This window comes from Zootoca vivipara, chromosome 3, assembly GCF_965207765.1.
Source record: "Zootoca vivipara chromosome 3, rZooViv2.hap1.1, whole genome shotgun sequence".
Lineage (NCBI taxonomy): Eukaryota > Metazoa > Chordata > Lepidosauria > Squamata > Lacertidae > Zootoca > Zootoca vivipara.
This window is the reverse complement of record NC_142586.1, coordinates 43,357,241-43,375,310: the sequence shown is the minus strand read 5'-3', so window position 1 is coordinate 43,375,310 and position 18,070 is coordinate 43,357,241. Positions and strand designations below refer to the sequence as shown.

The following is an 18,070-nucleotide window of genomic DNA, read 5'->3' as shown; positions in this document are numbered from 1 at the left end:
GTGAAGTCAAATGGGCCTTAGAAAGCACTGCTAATAACAAGGCCAGTGGAAGTGATGATATTCCAGCTGAACTGTTTAAAATTTTAAAAGATGATGCTGTTAAGGTGCTACACCCAATATGCCAGCAAGTTTGGAAAACTCAGCAATGGCCAGAGGATTGGAGAAGATCAGTCTACATCCCAATTCCAAAGAAGGGCAGTGCCAAAGAATGCTGCAACTACCGCACAATTGCGCTCATTTCACACGCTAGCAAGGTTATGCTTAAAATTCTACAAGGCAGGCTTAGGCAGTATGTGGACCGAGAACTCCCAGAAGTGCAAGCTGGATTTCGAAAGGGCAGAGGAACCAGAGACCAAATAGCAAACATGCGCTGGATTATGGAGAAAGCTAGAGAGTTCCAGAAAAACGTCTACTTCTGCTTCATTGACTATGCAAAAGCCTTTGACTGTGTCGACCACAGCAAACTATGGCAAGTTCTTAAAGAAATGGGAGTGCCTGATCACCTCATCTGTCTCCTGAGAAATCTCTATGTGGGACAAGAAGCTACAGTTAGAACTGGATATGGAACAACTGAGTGGTTCAAAATTGGGAAAGGAGTACGACAAGGTTGTATATTGTCTCCCTGCTTATTTAACTTATATGCAGAATTCATCATGCGAAAGGCTGGACTAGATGAATCCCAAACCGGAATTAAGATTGCTGGAAGAAATATCAACAACCTCAGATATGCAGATGACACAACCTTGATGGCAGAAAGCGAGGAGGAATTAAAGAACCTTTTAATGAGGGTGAAAGAGGAGAGCGCAAAATATGGTCTGAAGCTCAACATCAAAAAAACCAAGATCATGGCCACTGGTCCCATCACCTCCTGGCAAATAGAAGGGGAAGAAATGGAGGCAGTGAGAGATTTTACTTTCTTGGGCTCCTTGATCACTGCAGATGGTGACAGCAGTCACGAAATTAAAAGACGCCTGCTTCTTGGGAGAAAAGCAATGACAAACCTAGACAGCATCTTAAAAAGCAGAGACATCACCTTGCCGACAAAGGTCCGTATAGTTAAAGCTATGGTTTTCCCAGTAGTGATGTATGGAAGTGAGAGTTGGACCATAAAGAAGGCTGATCGCCGAAGAATTGATGCTTTTGAATTATGGTGCTGGAGGAGACTCTTGAGAGTCCCATGGACTGCAAGAAGATCAAACCTATCCATTCTTAAGGAAATCAGCCCTGAGTGCTCCCTGGAAGGACAGATCGTGAAGCTGAGGCTCCAATACTTTGGCCACCTCATGAGAAGAGAAGAATCCTTGGAAAAGACCCTGATGTTGGGAAAGATTGAGGGCACTAGGAGAAGGGGACGACAGAGGACAAGATGGTTGGACAGTGTTCTCGAAGCTACGAACATGAGTTTGACCAAACTGCGGGAGGCAGTGCAAGACAGGAGTGCCTGGCGTGCTCTGGTCCATGGGGTCACGAAGAGTCGGACACGACTAAACGACTAAACAACAACAACATGGCAACCATATTCTTAATGTCTTCCCCAGATACTGTCACAGCGGAAACAAAGCAAGTTGACAGATTTTTTTGGGGGGGGGGACAGGGTACTTTCTTATCAAGACTTAATTCTAGTTCAGTAATTACTTTATCCTGCCAACCTAGCAGTTCGAAAGCACATCAAAATGCAAGTAGATAAATATAGCGGGAAGGTAAACGGCGTTTCCATGTGCTGCTCTGGTTTGCCAGAAGCGGCTTTGTCATGCTGGCCACATGACCTGGAAGCTATACGCCGGCTCCCTCGGCCAATAATGCGAGATGAGCGCGCAAGCCCAGAGTCGGTCACGACTGGACCTAATGGTCAGGGGTCCCTTTACCTTTACCTAATTACTTTGGGCATCTGTAAAATTAAAGTGTCATCTTTTAGTCTCCATGCAACTAACCACGGCCGATATGAGGCTCTGCTTTCAATTCAGTATAGTACTCCTTCACACATGGAATTCACTCCTACAAGAAGCAGTGATAGCCATCAACATGGTTGGCTTAAAAAGAATATTAGACAAATTTGTGGAGAATAAGGCTATCAGCGTCTACTAGCCCGGGTGGCCATGATCTGCCTCCACTGTCAGAGGCAATACGCCTCTGAACACCAGTCGCTGGAAACCGCAGGAGGTGAGAGGGCTGTTGCGCTCAGGTCCTCCTTGTGTGCTACCCACAGGCCACTGTGTGAGAAGGATGCTGGACAAGATGGGCCACTAGCCTCGTTCAGCAGGCTGTTCTTATGTTCCCAAACTGGCAAATTCAATACTTCTTTCTTTCTTTCTTTCTTTCTTTCTTTCTTTCTTTCTTTCTTTCTTTCTTTCTTTCTTTCTTTCTCTCTCTCTCTCTCTCTCTCTCTCTCTCTCTCTCTCTCTCTCTCTCTCTCTGTGTGTGTGTGTGTGTGTGTGTGTGTTTACTATCTTCCCTACTTAGCCCAAGCCTGGGAGTTGATTTACACCACCATATTGACCTGACAGAATCAGAATTGAAACGGAACATTTTAGGCAGGAGTCTATTCTGAAATATTTACCTTTTGTCCAGACCCCAGACAGTTAGGCAGCTCATACTGAGTTGACCCATATTTCAAACACCCCTCAATTCAAAAAGTGGGTCAGCTGATTAAGGGCTGGTTGGTGATCTGCGCATCGCATGCAGTGAACTACTCATGCATATATTTCTGCATGTGGGGGAAAAAAAGTCACCTTAGGCTAACTTCATTCCAGGTTTCTGCCTCGGCAAAATGGATGCACGATGTTTTCCACGCTTAATTCCCTTGTACAATAATAAAACTAAATTACATTTTTAATTGGTGTTATCATCAAATATATTTGTCAGAATTCTCATAATTAATTGCTGGTACTCTGGGTCCCTTTGCCTTTTTACTCTGGGTCCTTAGGGACCCTATGACAACATGGAGATATAAGTCGTCATTGCCATCTGATTTCACTGAAAGGGAACGAAATCAGCTTTATGGAGATTGGATAGCTACAGAAGGCTAAACAATTAGCACAGCACACTCTCATAGAAACTTTTCCCCTTGGGATCTTAAATGCTACCTACTTAAAAAGCTAAGGCTGGTATTCTAAACACCCTTACTAACATATAACCTCTACTGAACACAATGGGATTTACTACCAAATCAACAGCCATATAATTATACTGCAAGGATTAAGATTACTATATTCCTGCGTATAAGACTACTTTTTAACCCAGGGAAATCTTCTCAAAAGTCAGGGGTCGCCTTATACGCAGGGTCGTATTTCTTATATGGCGAGTATATCCCAAACTCTATATTTTAACTGGAAAAGTTGAGGGTCGTCTTATACGCCCAGTCATCTTATACGTCAGAATATACGGTATATATTTCAATGCCAGTAACACTGGGTATTATTTGCACTGAAATAATAATCTTAAAAAGATTAAATGAGATGTTTTACACACCAAGTAATATTTTTTAAAACCTCCTCGGTAACAATTTAAACTTTGCTCAGACGCTAATATAATATCAAGGTAACAGCCTAGTTTCAAATGACCAAGTGAAATCTAACTATAGAAAACATTAAATTCAGTCCTGTACAGTCTTCAAGTAATCACAAAAAGAAACTCAAGTCAAAAAACAGTTCATATTGGGTTGGCACATTTTCCAGCAGGTCTGCTGTGTTCTTTAATGGTTCTATGAAAGACAAAAATTCATAAAATTAAACTTTGTCCACCACACAAGGATGAACGGCATCACCTGACCATTTATGCACTGAAAGGTATTGAGACGCAAAGGTTCATAAATCACCTAGCAATGTTGTCCATTTTCCTGTTAAGCAACCTGAAGGTTGGAAAGTACAGAGCACACACTCCCCGAAAGCAGAAGAATAATCTGAAACAGTGAAGGGGAACCTGTCCAGATGTTCTTCACTAGGACTCCCATCACTCTCAGGCAGCACAGCCAACAGCCACCGATGATGGGAGTTGTAGTCAGACAGCACCCCCATCCCTCATCTAGAGGATTTCAGAGAAACGTGGCAAAACCACTTGTGGATTGAACCCCTCCCCCGAAGCATTTCTGCTCCCCGCTATTATGCAGTGAGCAAACGCTAAGAGGCGGCCTTTGTGCCTTCAATAGTCGTGCAGAACGGAAAACGGCGGCATTTCCTCACTCTTGCTCAACAGGACAAGCAGCACCTGCCAAATCCCCCCCCCTTTTGCATGGCACAAAAACAACAAGAAAAGCAACGCTGCCATCCCAAATACGTTTGCTCCGGCGTAACTCTCCCCGAGTCCCCACCCCCACCCCGGCCCGTTCCCTCAGTGGCGCTGCTGTGCTTCCCACCGAGCCCGCGCTCCCCAACAGGCTCCGCAGAAACCGGCCGCCTGCAAGTCAACTTGAAACCGCACGCCAGGGCTGCAGCAGTGGCGCCGGCCTCTCTAAGGCGCTGTTTGAGGTTGCCCTGGCAACCGGGCAGCACAGACGGGGCGGGGGGGGGGAGAGAAAGAGAGAGAGAGAGCCCCCTTCGTTATTGGCTGAGGGGCAGCCCAGAAAGCTCCGCTTCACGAGCCGCAGAACTCAAGTAGACGTGGGGTGTGTTTTTTTTTGCCTGCTGCACTGGGGCAATTAGCTCGGCTGAGGCGCTGCAGCTGCTGCCGCCTCTTGCTAAGCAGGGCCCGCCGTCCCCTCCGCCCCGTGCCCTCCCGACCAACGTCACCAGCAAAAATTATTAGAACATTATACCTATATTTGCACGGGGACCCCCTCACCCCCCTTGAGCCGGTGGTTCAGAGAGCAGCTGCCCCAGCGAGCGAGCGAGTGAGCGCCGCGTCCTAATCCCGCCGGGCTTCCCCCGCGCGCTCACCTCTCAAGGAGACGCCGCGTCCCGCTTTGTCCCCGGGCTGCTCTGAGGAGGAGGAGCGGCGGCGGAGGACGGAGAGAGGCGCCCAGCGACGGCGCACTTCTTCTGGCAGCGGGACGACCTCGACTGCGCTCCACTCGCTGGTACGCGGCGGCGGCGGCAGGAGGAGCAGGAGGAGGCGCCACTCTTTCTCCCACGCTCTCCTTGCCTTGCCTTCCCCGCCTCCCGTTCTCCTTCCAGCCGGGTCTCCTCCTTGCCAGTGCGCAGAAGCAGCGGCGGCCACTCATTGTGAGCGAGCGGCGAAGCCGGAGGACGCCGAGCAACACACCTGGGGCGGATTAAGGAGGCGGACAGGGAAGGGAGTCCCGCCCGCGCTCCCACGTTCAGCGCCGTAGCTTAAGCGTCGCTGCAGGCGCCTCGGAGCGAGAGCAGGGCAGGCTGGAGCCCCACGCAGCTCACGGGCCTTTCCAACGGATCCAACCATAGCAACCCATTCCTAGGGGCAGAGGGGGTCTTCGGGCCACCCAAAATATTTGACGGCCCCGGTTTCAAGTTGATGGGCATTGCCAATCAAATGGGATGCGCGTGCCGCATCATGGCCCCTCCCCAATATTTTATTCAAGTTGGCACCGCTGAGTCCAACGCAGACTTCCCCACCCCTCTGTTGGGCTCAAGATATTTTGTCCCAAGGGAAGAGGGCGCCCCCTTCAAGTCTGTGTGCTGGAGTTAAAGCTTCCAAGTGACCCTCATTGTCACTACGTACTGTATTTGGCAGCAAGTGACTTTTCAAATTGCTTTCTGTTATGCTGCCCATTAGAACCCATTAGTTGCTGCAAAGTGAGTAGATTTAAGTATGCAACTCACGTGTGTGTGCGTGTGTTGCTTTACTCCAATTTGCTCCGGAACATCACTGATGGAGTGGGTGAAAATCCTATCACTGCCCCCAAAAGTGATAGGGTGCAATGTAGAACCAAAGATCAAACGCCACCATTTACCTCTGTAAAGTTGCCACTGTATGCAGTGTTGCCAACTGAAGAGGACAAAAACAGTACCGTTTTGATCCTGTACTTTATCTCCATTTATTAATGGAATCCTATCAATTTTGAGACATGCTTGGGGATGACTTAATTATAACCTAGGCAAAGTTCATCTGCTCTCACAACTCTTGCTGCTCACAAAGAATAAAGTTAAGGTGCTGAATATTATCAGATGCATCACTTGACACAGCATATATGATATATGTTACCAGTCAGGGATTCATAATGAGTTTAGCTAGAATAATGAGCCCAAGAGAACACTGGAAATGTTCATGAGAAGAAGAGAAATTAAGCAAAAGATTTAATTGCCTTAGACCAGGCATCCCCAAACTGCGGCCCTCCAGATGTTTTGACCTACAACTCCCATGATCTCTAGCTAACAGGACCAGTGGTTGGGGAAGATGGGAATTGTAGTCCAAAACATCTGGAGCGCCGAAGTTTGGGGATGCCTGCCTTAGACCATGTATAAAGTCACTGGGGCAGTACTGCAAAAGGAGAACTTAAAGGGAAGATGATTTATTTGCATTTTCTGTTTGTCACCCTTTGAACTTCAAGGTAGCTTGTAGCCTACTTTAGTATTCACGTTGGGCACATGGCAAGCCAGTGACCTCGTGTTGATTGATAAAACATCTCCCATCTTCATCTACTCACTGCAGAGGAAATTTAGTAGCAGTGAGAAAAATATTCCAAGTGGGTCGCCTCACATTACCAATCTTCTTCTTCTTCTTCTTCTTCTTCTTCTTCTTCTTCTTCTTCTTCTTCTTCTTCTTCTTCTTCTTCTTCTTCTTCTTCTTCTTCTTCTTCTTCTTCTTCTTCTTCTTCTTGTTGTTGTTTTTTGTGGTACCTCTGCTATCTAGTAAGCAATGTGAGGTGTTGTGTCTCCCATGTTGTTAATTGGCACAACGTGGAGAATAAAAAGGGTTCAACAGAGCTCAAACTTAAATGGATTGCTGTGGGGCAGACATCCTAAAAGGAATCTCTTCTTCAAGAATAGAAAAATGTCTGATTAACAGGTGTGCAATCAAAACTTTGGTTGGTTAATCCCATCAGTTAAAATCTGTAGCTGTAGCAATGAGTAATTATCAGCTGCCTGGCTAGCATTTTACCTCTGGAAGAATGTGTGGCTATACAGTAAGATGCATGGTGATAGAACACAAACAAATCGTCAGTACTTCTTCCTAGGATAAAAAAAAGGTGGACAAACCTTCAGTAGCAGCTTCAAAAGCCACCTGCAATCACCTACACTAGTTGTGAACATCATGCCAAATAAGGATGATCTGTTAACCAGCATGGGAGAGAGAGAAAATAGCTGTCATGTGGCTAGCATCTGCTTCAAGGTCTGACACAACTGACACTGCTATAAAAGGAAAACATATTGCAAACCAATAAATGTGTTTGCTATCACCTCTTAAATAAGTAAAGATTGCAAACTCAGAGCTAAAAAGACAGATGGCACTTTGTTGGGCTCACAGTTAAATTCTCTCCGTCCTTTATTAATTACTTCCTACTCACACCTCTGAAGAACAATATTAATGGTGCAATGCACCATCTGGGAAAGTTAGAATGTAGCATGCCTCCCCTACCCGAAACTGAAATGGCCTTAAGCCAGTGTAAATTACTTACCCCAGCATACATCTCTGCTTACTCTGGGGTGACAAAAAGCCCTGCTAGTGTGAGTTACATCAAGTATAAAGGGCAAAAAGAGGACGAGGAGTGAGTGTTATTGGGGCAGGAAGAAGGATAAACAATCCTCCAATTATGCTATACAATATTCTAACTATTTTCATTTACTGGTCAGAGTTCATTGGCCACAGAGTAACTTAAACCACCCCATGTGTATTTATAATTCACTCTGTATGAGTCAATGGGAAGGCACAAAATGAAGGCTGATATTGTGTGCGCCTGCACACACACATGACACCACCTGGCACAACTTAACATGCACAGGAGATACCCCAGCATATCTGCCTGAATAGCATTGCTCTTTCCATTGTTCTCCATAGGAATACAGCCCAGTACACCAGAGGGTTAACCTGTGGTCCTCTGGAAGTTGCTAGACTCTAATGTCCATCAACTCCAGCCAATATGGCCAGAAGTCAGGGATGATGAGAATTATAGTCCAGCAACATATGGAGGGCCAAAGATTCCCCTTACTGTGTTCCCCTAGGCTGTGTTCAGGATTGCAGTCCAAAATTAGCATTTTCATAAACTGTTTCACAGCCTGTCATCACTAGAGTTCACAACTTTCAAACTGCTACTTCCTCTTTTAAGAGCTCTGGAAGTTGAGGGCTGTTTGTTTTCATACTAAGTGAACCAAAATAAGAGTGAGCATCTGGGGAAGAAGAAGACAAACATGATTATTTTTGATATAGGGAGGGAATGGCAATTCTCTTTCCTGTTTTTGTAGTATTGTATTGATTGTGAAGAATCAAGAAACCAACAAATTAGCAGAAAAACAATAGAAGTCTTTTTAAGATAGATAATAAATAACAAATACATAGCAACATCTGGTGTGTGTGTGTGTGTGTGTGTGTGTGTGTGTGTAGGAGATAGTTCATACCATAGCTGCCAAGTTATCCCTTTTTTACAGGGATTTTCCCTTATGCTGAATAGGCTTCCTCGCGAGAAAAGCGAAAACTTGGCAGCTATGGTTCATACAGTCATTTCTTTCTTTTGTGAAAAGTAACCACAGATTAATTTGGTTGAGAATAGTGACCATCATGGATGAACTAATACAGACAGAACTTCATATTGCACATATTGCACAAACACAGGAGGCTTCGGTGAGACATACTGGTTATGCGATAGCATGATTCCTTAATAATTTACAGCTTCTGCTGATCCTCCAACTCTGAATACAGGTATGTTTTATTTAATACGAAACTTGATACCACTTAAACCAAAGAGTAGGAATCACTGTTTCAAAAAAAATAGCCAAGTTCCTGAAAGGATGGCCTTTGCCTGTTTTGCTTCACATTGTTAGATTAGCCAGACATACATAAGACCCACCCCAATGTTATTGCACATTTTATGTCTCCTGCCACTGCCCCCCCCCCAAAAAATCCTTGGCTTTCCTGTAATTTTTTTAAAAAGTATTTTTATTAAAAATTTCTTGGTTTACAAAAGTATGTGAAATGTCTCTTTTTTCAAGTTACATTTTCTACAGGTCAGTTTCATTTGTTGAGACATTGGTGTTACATTAGGAAGAAAAAGGGGGAAGAGGTGGAGGGGGGGCCATAGTGGGGCGGGGTGGCAATGTTTCTATTTTACTTAATGTATGTGTGGGGTTTTGTGTCAGCCTCGTTTGTGTAGGTACTCTTTGCTATTCACTTGTGTTCCTTTGGTGGTGAGAGAAGTAGGGGTTGGCCTAGGGCAGCGTTTCTCAACCGCTGTTCCGCGGCACACTAGTGTGCCGCGAGACGCTGGCTGGTGTGCCGCGACGTGCGGCGACGAGAAGGGTGATTTGCATTGTCACATGCCTGGCGGCCGCCAATACGCAACACTGACCTGCCGGAAAGCAATATTTCTCCTCCTCTTTCCCAAAGCTCGGTGCAAACGAGCCTGGCGGCCGCCAATACATAGCACTAACCCGCCGGAAAGCAATATTTCTCCTCCTCTTTCCCAAAGCTCAGTGCAAACAAGCCTGGCGGCCGCCAATACACAACACTGACCCATCGGAAAGCAATATTTGGCAAGTGTTTCTTACAGTCATAATTATAATATAGGACAGAGTTAAATTTTTTAACTTTTTTTAATGGTGGTCTGCCTCGTGATTTTTTTCACGGAATAAGTGTGCCGTGGCCCAAAAAAGGTTGAGAAACACTGGCCTAGGGTGAGGTTGCTTGTTTGTGATTGGCTGTGGTGAACTTTGTTTTCATGAGTGAGTGGGGTGGGTGGGTGCTTTGAATCAGGTAAGCCAATATTGATTCATATGCTTTTGCTGGATTCTTGTCATCTTGTTGGGCTGTGTGTGTGATAAAGGGGAGCCATACCAGGGCGAAGGCATCTTCTTCTCTTTGACCCAGTGTCATTTTCAGTTTATTGGTTAATTTTTCTAGTAAAGCTGTTTCCCATACTATTTGGTACCACTGGTCCATGCGTGCTCCTGACAGGTCTCTCCAGTGTCTGGTTATGATGTTTCTGGTTGCTGAAAGTAGGTGGGTTATGAGTTCTTTGTGATGTAAGTGGGCATTATTGTCTTGGAAGATGTTTAGTAGAGCCAATTCTGGCATGATTTCTAATACTTGCTTAGTTAATTTACATATTTATTGTATGGCTGTTGTCCAGAATAGTTGGATTTTGGGGCATTCCCACCACTGAGCAGAGAAGGTCTGCAGGGGGCTTCTCCTGTTTGCTTGAACACCAGTGGAACACTTTGTGCAATTGGAGGGTCATGCTTTATCTGTGTCTCCAACCACACAGGGGGTTCTGTCTGCATTCAGATGAACATGAGGAGATGTCCTCTGCAGATATTCTCCATGGCCAGGGACTGAGTGCCCAAAGCAACGCAGGAGTGGATATTGCATGCACACCCTTGCCCATGTGTATGTTCAGACAGACACCTTATGGCAGATCATGCCCAGCATGAGGAGTCTCTAGAATGTAACCTTGTATTTAGAAAGCCATAAGCTTCTGGTAACAAAGGACAGTAGGCTCCCCTGTATAGCTGTCTCCCAGCTAAGGAATTTTTGCAGGTGAGAATTAGACACACAGAAATATTTATGTACCAGGAACAACCTGCTGAGACAAAGTCAAGTTGAATTACATCACTTCACTAGCAAAATATGAATCATGTTACAGAACAAAAACTTAAGATGAGTAGAATAGCTGTTTACACTCTGTGACCTTGAACAAGGAACACTTCGTATACATTTTAAAATAGCAAACCTGGGCTTCCTGATAAAAGAATGGCTAGAATCAGAGACACAAACCTAACATCTGCTATAAGCAAGGTTAACAAGCTGTAGAGCAAATAAACTAAAATATTTGGCTCACTGCAGAGCCAAATACATTATTACAATATGAGAATATAAAATTGTTGCAATTTTGAGAATGCTGTATTTTGTTTCAAAATCTGCCTTTCAAAGTTGTAATTCTTTGTATGATGTTTGAAACAATTATTTTTGCTTTGAAGTAGTTTTGAATGTTAGCTCTTTTATTGTATAAACTGCAACTAATTTAGGGAATGAAACAAATCAATCATGTAATGATTTGACTATATATTTAAAGAGCTAAAAGGCACGTTGCTAGTATTAGTTTGAGGGTTGTTTGAAAACCCTCTGCTAGTGCGAAATAAATCTGGTAAGCTGCAATTATCATGAGCCATGCTATGATTTTTTATATTCGCTGTGCAACGATGAACACTGGGTTTTGTTAGGTGTAGAAAATTCTCTTATTTATGTAAACTACTTAGAGATTGTTGCCTTCTGTTAAGTCGTTTATAAATTTTGTTAAAATAAATTTCAGTTGATTTCCACATTGAATTTGAGGCAATCAATAATTGTGCAGCCTAGATGTGCAAGAGAATCTGTGAATAAGATACTATTTGTGACTAAGAATTAAGACTAATGCTCAATAATCCATTTAACTCCTCCTTTCCTCTGCTCTTACTAACAGTAGCCATTCCATCTGGTTACAATAGAGGAGCAGATTGAAGCAGAGCCTGCTTCATGTACCATTTAAAATACTGTACCTACTCCCAGGGCTTTTTTTTCAGGGGGAACTCGCTAGGACTCAGTTCCATCACCTCTCAGCTAGACGCCATTGCCATTCAAAGAGAACAAAGGAGGTGCTCTTGGTGAGTTTCAGCACCTGTTTTTCTAGAAAAAGAGCACTCCCTACTTCATTTGGTTCCTCCTCTTCCTGAACTGTTCCCACTCAGGCAGGCCATTGGAAGAACTCTGTGACTTTAAGAAATTGTGGCCAACAGCACAATCCTAGCCATGTCTACACACCAGAAATAAATCCTTTTGAATTCAATGAGGCTTATGCCCAGGAATGTAGGATTAGGGTTGCAACTGAGTTTGCTTGTTACAACCTCATCCCTTTCTCCTTTTCTGTCAAGTCTTTTATATTTGAAAACCTGCTGGCATGTGCTGTTGATAGGGATCTTATAGAAGCTACCAGGGCCGTCTTAAGCACCACTGGCGCCCTGGGGCCATGGTGTGATGGATCCCTCCGGCGCCCCCCCTGCCCCATTTCCCAGCGCGGCGGGCGGGCAGGCGCATTGCGGCTGCCGAGGGCGCTGCTGCACGACGGGCAGGCGGGCTCAGCGCGCAGCGCTACTGCCAAGGGCGCTGCTGCGCAGAAGAGCAGCCGGTGAGTGGGCGGTCGCAACTGCGATGCGCCCCCTGGCGGGCCAGCGCTGTGGCACCCTGCGCCACCCAGCCTGGCCGTAGGGCCGGCCCTGGAAGCTACCGTGGCCATGTTTCAATTAACAGTAATTTGGAAATATTTGGGGAAAGTGGCACACTAAATAGCTTTTAAATGTAAACATGTATAGGGTCTATGAGAATTTGGAAGAGCCAAAAGACAAGACAGTATTGACATTTATTTCATTTAAGAGTTCTCGGCTTCAGATAGCTATGGTTCTTTCCATAAGGATAAGAGACAAAGCAGTTTCACCCTCAAGCTGTGGATACAAACAGAAAGAAGTTTCTTTCAGATTGAATCTAATTCAGGAGGTGGGAAATTGTATATCAACATGACCCCTCTACTGCAATGTCAGTGGTCCCAGAGGGTTTTTGTTGTTGTTGCTAGCACCACTGTCTATTTTGTGCTTAAAATGGCACTTAATTACATCACCTAGTCAGTTAAAGCTTGCAGCTCTAGAAACAGCAAACAAATAATAGAAAATGTGAAGTTCCTTTTAGTTTTCAGAAATAGCTGTATTTGTGTATTTTTCATTACAGAGTTGGTGTGCTTCTTTCTGTACCATTGGCAATATTAGAATAAGTAATTAAAACAGATCTGAGTGGGAAAATGTGGCTGATAATAATAACAATGTCTGGATGTATGATATGCAGATCTTATTTCCTAAATGAATTAATAATACATTATTTAGAGATGGATCAGAACTAATAAAAATGCATCTGAGGCAAATGAATAGATACCAGGTAGTGAGCACTATTAAAAGAATTGCTTTAAGAGCAGTCCTAACATTAGGACTGACAGATTTTATGCCACAATTGCTTTATACCAGTGCTACCAAAGTGCAAGTAGATAAATAGGTACCGCTCTGGCAGGAAGGTAAACGGCGTTTCCGTGCACTGCTCTGGTTTCAGTGTTCCATTGCACCAGAAGCAGCTTAGTCATTCTGGCCACATGACCCAGAAAAGCTGTCTGCGGACAAATGCTGGCTCCCTCAGCCTGTAAAGCGAGATGAGTGCCGCAACCCTAGAGTCATCTGCGACTGGACTTAACTGTCAGGGGTCCTTTACCTTATAGCAATGGGACAGCATGAGTTGCTATTGTGAAAGCTGATAATATTCTATATGTTTACATGTTTATTTCAATAAATGAAACCACAGCCAGACTGTGGCTGTTTTTTGCCTTAATGGGGAAACCTTTGACCATTGATGGACTCTGTGCCAGTAGCGGGTGGCATGGTGGCAGCACTCAACTGGTCTCCCGTCAATCACAGTGCTGCTGCTTACCAAGATGTAGAAGAGGAGGGGCAAGGCAGTGGGTGAGAGCAGCACCGTGCAAATGCACTGGCAGAGCCAATCCAGTACATTTGCACTGTGCCAATCTTTCAACCGCCTTGCCCCTCCCCCCTCTGCCTTCTGGTAAACAAGAGTGGTGAAACCATATGGAGGTCAAGGGAGCACTGTCCACTGCTGCTCTGCGCATGTGTTTAGACTCAAAGCTGATTCTCCTGCACATCTACAAAGTGTGCTGTTTTATTTACACCCTGAATCATTGGTGTGCTACTACATACGGTAAATGCATTTGAAGTCTTCTGATACAAAAATATTCATTCCTGAAATTTCTGCTCTGTCGACATATCTGCAGTGACAGGCTGAGTTCCATGCTGAGATGAACAGCACACCATTAAAGTCCTATCAGCTGTGAAGTCAACAGGGAGTTAGTTGTGAGCTTTGGATTGCACATCAGTTTCAGCAGTTCTGATCTACCTGTGAAATGAAGCCCTCAGGGAATCATTCTGTGAATTTCCTGTATCTTTTGAGAAATCGGTGTCTAACCATTTGCCTGAGTAGACTTTTTTCTGCAACAATACACTGTTCTGTTTTACTCACTTAGGCAGCAGTTCTGTGCACACTTATGTGGCAGTGAACTCAATGGGACTTACCTCTGGAACATCACATCCTTTTAACTAGAGGTACTTGAAACTGAATTTGGGGCTACTTGCATACAGAACTTGCATACAGAACATGTGTTCTGCCATTGAGTTATAGCCCCTATCCTTTTGGGATACCCCCCTTTCTCTATTAGATTGTATTTATTTAGACTTATGTAATTTCTTGAAGTATAGTTCTAATTGTGAACACACACATATATATTCATATGATACTGCTGCCTATATACAGTAATGCCAAGCCATTCATCTCTCTATCCTGATTGGCAGAAGTTCTTGAGGTTTCCAGGCAAAAATGTTTCTCTGTATAACTAGGCCTTTAGCTGATTAACATTCTATGGCTTTTTAATGTTTGTGGGAGGAAGGTTATTGGTTTCTTTTCATTCTTGTTTTATGATGTACTGCATGTTCTCATTTTGATTTGTGTGTGTGTTTGTGTGTGAACTGCCCTGTAATCTTTGGATAAAGGGCAGTATACTAAAACAAACAAACAATCTTTCGTACCCCTGCTAACAAGGGCTCTTTTAACTGGCTTAAACTTGGACTTGTACCTAGGGTTTTTTGTATGCAAAGCATGAACTCTACAATTAAGCTATAGCTTCTTTCATTGTGACCCAGCTGGTTCATCTGCAAAAAGAATGATCTGAAAGTCCCCTGGGCATGTAAGCATACTTGGAATGATGGATTCATCATTTCTGGTATCGTCAGAGAACATTCCATGAGAGCCAGTGTGGTGTAGTGGTTAAGAGTGGTAGACTCGTAATCTGGGGAACCGGGTTCGTGTCTCCGCTCCTCCACATGCAGCTGCTGGGTGACCTTGGGCTAGTCACACTTCTCTGAAGTCTCTCAGCCCCGCCCACCTCACAGGGTGTCTATTGTGGGGGAGGAGGGGAAAGGAGATTGTTAGCTGCTTTGAGGCTCCTTAGGGTAGTGATAAAGTGGGATATCAAATCCAAACTCTTCCACTGATTACCATGGATCCTGAATGCAGTTACAGATCAATGATTTCCTAATACAAGAATGAAATGGTTGTGTGTGGGGCGCGCGGGGGGGGGGGAGTGAAATAAAAATATGTGTTGAGGAGTCTGAGAGCTCAGAGTATATACAGCACATCTTCCTAAAGACCACACTCCTGACATGGGATGTACAATGCAGCAACCAGCAACAAACATCCCTGACAGATGGCAGCCCAGTCTCTCCTTAAATAATACCGTAATAAGCAGTTGATTAGGATCCTTTCAAAGATATGTGACATTCGGTACTTGAAATCTCCATAATGGGGTATAATATAACTAGCCTTTAAAGTAAAAGAGGAATAAAACTACAGCATTTGAATGTCTTCTTATGAAGCTATGGTGGTAAATGCCAGAATATAGCTGGCTTGTTGCCTGTAAAACATAAGCAGAAAGCTGGTCATTTTTGATAAGTTGTTGTGTCAGTCTATTCACATGGGACAGATGGCCTCCAGCAGATTCCAATGCCTAGTTATATAACCATGCATCTATAAAGAAAATAACTGTTCTCTTTGAGGAATGGTCCACGTGGGAAACCTCCAGTGGCAAGAGGGAAGTTGGCTGGAGAATAAGAAATGAGTGTGTAGCACTCAGAAGCCTCAACGGCAGCTAGATGCTCAAGGCTATATGTTAGTACAACAGCAGCCTATTGCATATGAAGTGATATCTGAAGTCACTGTGTTTTCTGGGAATTCAGTTAAGCGCAGAAACCTTGGAAATAATGTCTCTGGCCACAGCCCAACTACTCATAATGAAATTCTCTGCATATATAAACCACCGATATATAGCAAGGATTTAGCTGCCTATTCAGATCACTAATCAAGGATTCTGTGCTTTGCTTAACTACTGAATGACTGTGGGGCTTACTTCTGAGCAAACATGCATAGGATCATGGCTCTGTACAAAATAGCCATAACAGTTTGAATGGGCAGAATGATGTCATCTCAGGTGGCAGATGCTGGGGTGCTATTCACCTTGAGCCCCCCCCCCTAACATTCCTTCCCATCGATGGGCAAAGCAGTGTGTGTCACATGGCCTTACCTGCAGCCCTAAACTAGCCTGCTGCCCTCAGGTACAGGAGAGGACACTCTTTTCAATAAGGCTGAAGAAAGAATCAGCTGTCAATCCAGTCAACGTCCCTATAGGAAACTGCCTTTGGCAGCTAAATGTCGACTTCCAGCCCTGTGTACAATCTGTGTTAGGAGAACACAATCTGTATTAGGGGTGGGCATGTTGCTGGACTCTCCACTTTAGTGAGTCTATTGTTTTAATGATACAAAACAGCATATAAAGAATCCTATTCATATTAATTGCAGTTGAGGGGGAATGGTCCTTCAGATCAGGACCATGATGCTGTGGAGGAAAGAGGCTCACTTACAAAATATGGTACTATAGGCTACCTGTATTTATTTATTTATTTGCAATTCTCCTTGCGGACATTTGCGTATGTTTTCAATAAAATAAAGTTACCATCCTATATAAGGTAAAGGTAAAGGGACCCCTGACCATTAGGTCCAGTCGTTACCGACTCTGGGGTTGCGCGCTCATCTCACATTATTGGCCGAGGGAGCCGGCGTATAGCTTCCAGGTCATGTGGCCAGCATGACAAAGCCACTTCTGGCGAACCAGAGCAGCACACGGAAACGCCGTTTACCTTCCCGCTATAGCGGTTCCTATTTATCTACTTGCATTTTGATGTGCTTTTGAACTGCTAGGTTGGCAGGAGCTGGGACCAAGCAACGGGAGCTCACCCCGTCACAGGGATTCGAACCGCCGACCTTCTGACCAGCAAGCCCTAGGCTCAGTGGTTTAGCCCACAGCGCCACCTGGGTCCCACCATCTTATATATGTCTACTCAAAAGTAAGTCTCATTGAGCAGGTGTGGAGTAGGACCTGACTCAACCATGAAGCTTACCGGGCAACCAGTCAGTCTCAGCCTAACCTGCACAAGCAGTTTCTGAGCTCTGGGTGCAGTACTGCGCCTAAGCTTTCAGATTAAAACTGCAGAGTGGAAGAAAAGGAGGGCCTTTTTCTGCATGCCCACTTCCAGCCACACTCTGAAGACTGGAGAAGAGACCCTCTTAAGAATAGTTACAGGTAGGTAGCCGTGTTGGTCTGATGCAATCAAAACAAAATAAAAAAATTCTTCCAGTAGCACCTTAGAGACCAACTAAGTTTGTCATAGGTATGAGCTTTCGTGTGCATGCACACTTCTTCAGATACCCTGAAGAAGAAGAAGTGTGCATGCACACGAAAGCTCATACCTATGACAAACTTAGTTGGTCTCTAAGGTGCTACTGGAAGGAATTTTTAAATTTTGTTTCCTCTTAAGAAGGCAGTCTTGAGAAGAGGACTAGACCATGTGAAAAATGAACATAAGATTTTAGCTGCACGTCATTCATTTTCAGCTGTGTATTCTTGTTATAAAAAAACCACACCTAGATGTTCCATTGTTGCGCCCATAACCTCTGTTTAAAGTGCCATTTACCGTAGCTCCTAGCTATCATATCTATTTCTAACACTGCTGTTATAGTTCTTGTTTTTCCTATATATATATATTGGGGGGAAGAGAACCTCAATTACCTATGTATTTTTATTGATTTTTAAATTATTGATTAAGGGGGGTACAGCTGCCCCTCCCTGTCTCGTCCCGTCCTTGGGTAAGCTGATGTTCACACGTCCTTCCAATGCGTGCAAAACGAACTGCAACCTCGCCGCCCTAACTATGCGTCTGGCCGCCGGTCTACCCACAGCGCGGCCTCCCGCCCGCCATGGGGCGCTCTGTTTCTCCCTGCTTCTCGGCGCGCATGCCCGAACAGGACGCGTCTCCGCCTT

At 44.5% G+C, this 18,070-nt stretch overlaps 1 protein-coding gene across 4 annotated transcripts in view; it reads right to left on the bottom strand.

The window, feature by feature from the left end:
- KLHL32 (kelch like family member 32) overlaps window positions 1-5,194 on the bottom strand; it is a 74,515-nt gene extending 69,321 nt beyond the window's left edge. For 3 of the 4 annotated variants that reach the window (XR_004692223.3, XM_035109348.3, XM_060272607.2), the window contains exon 1: window positions 4,872-5,194. The gene's annotated coding sequence lies outside the window, so the exon portion shown is untranslated. Of the gene's footprint in view, window positions 1-4,750 lie in introns of all 4 variants that reach the window. The other variant, XM_088665987.1, reaches the window with a different exon arrangement.
- Window positions 5,195-18,070: the final 12,876 nt, after the last annotated feature.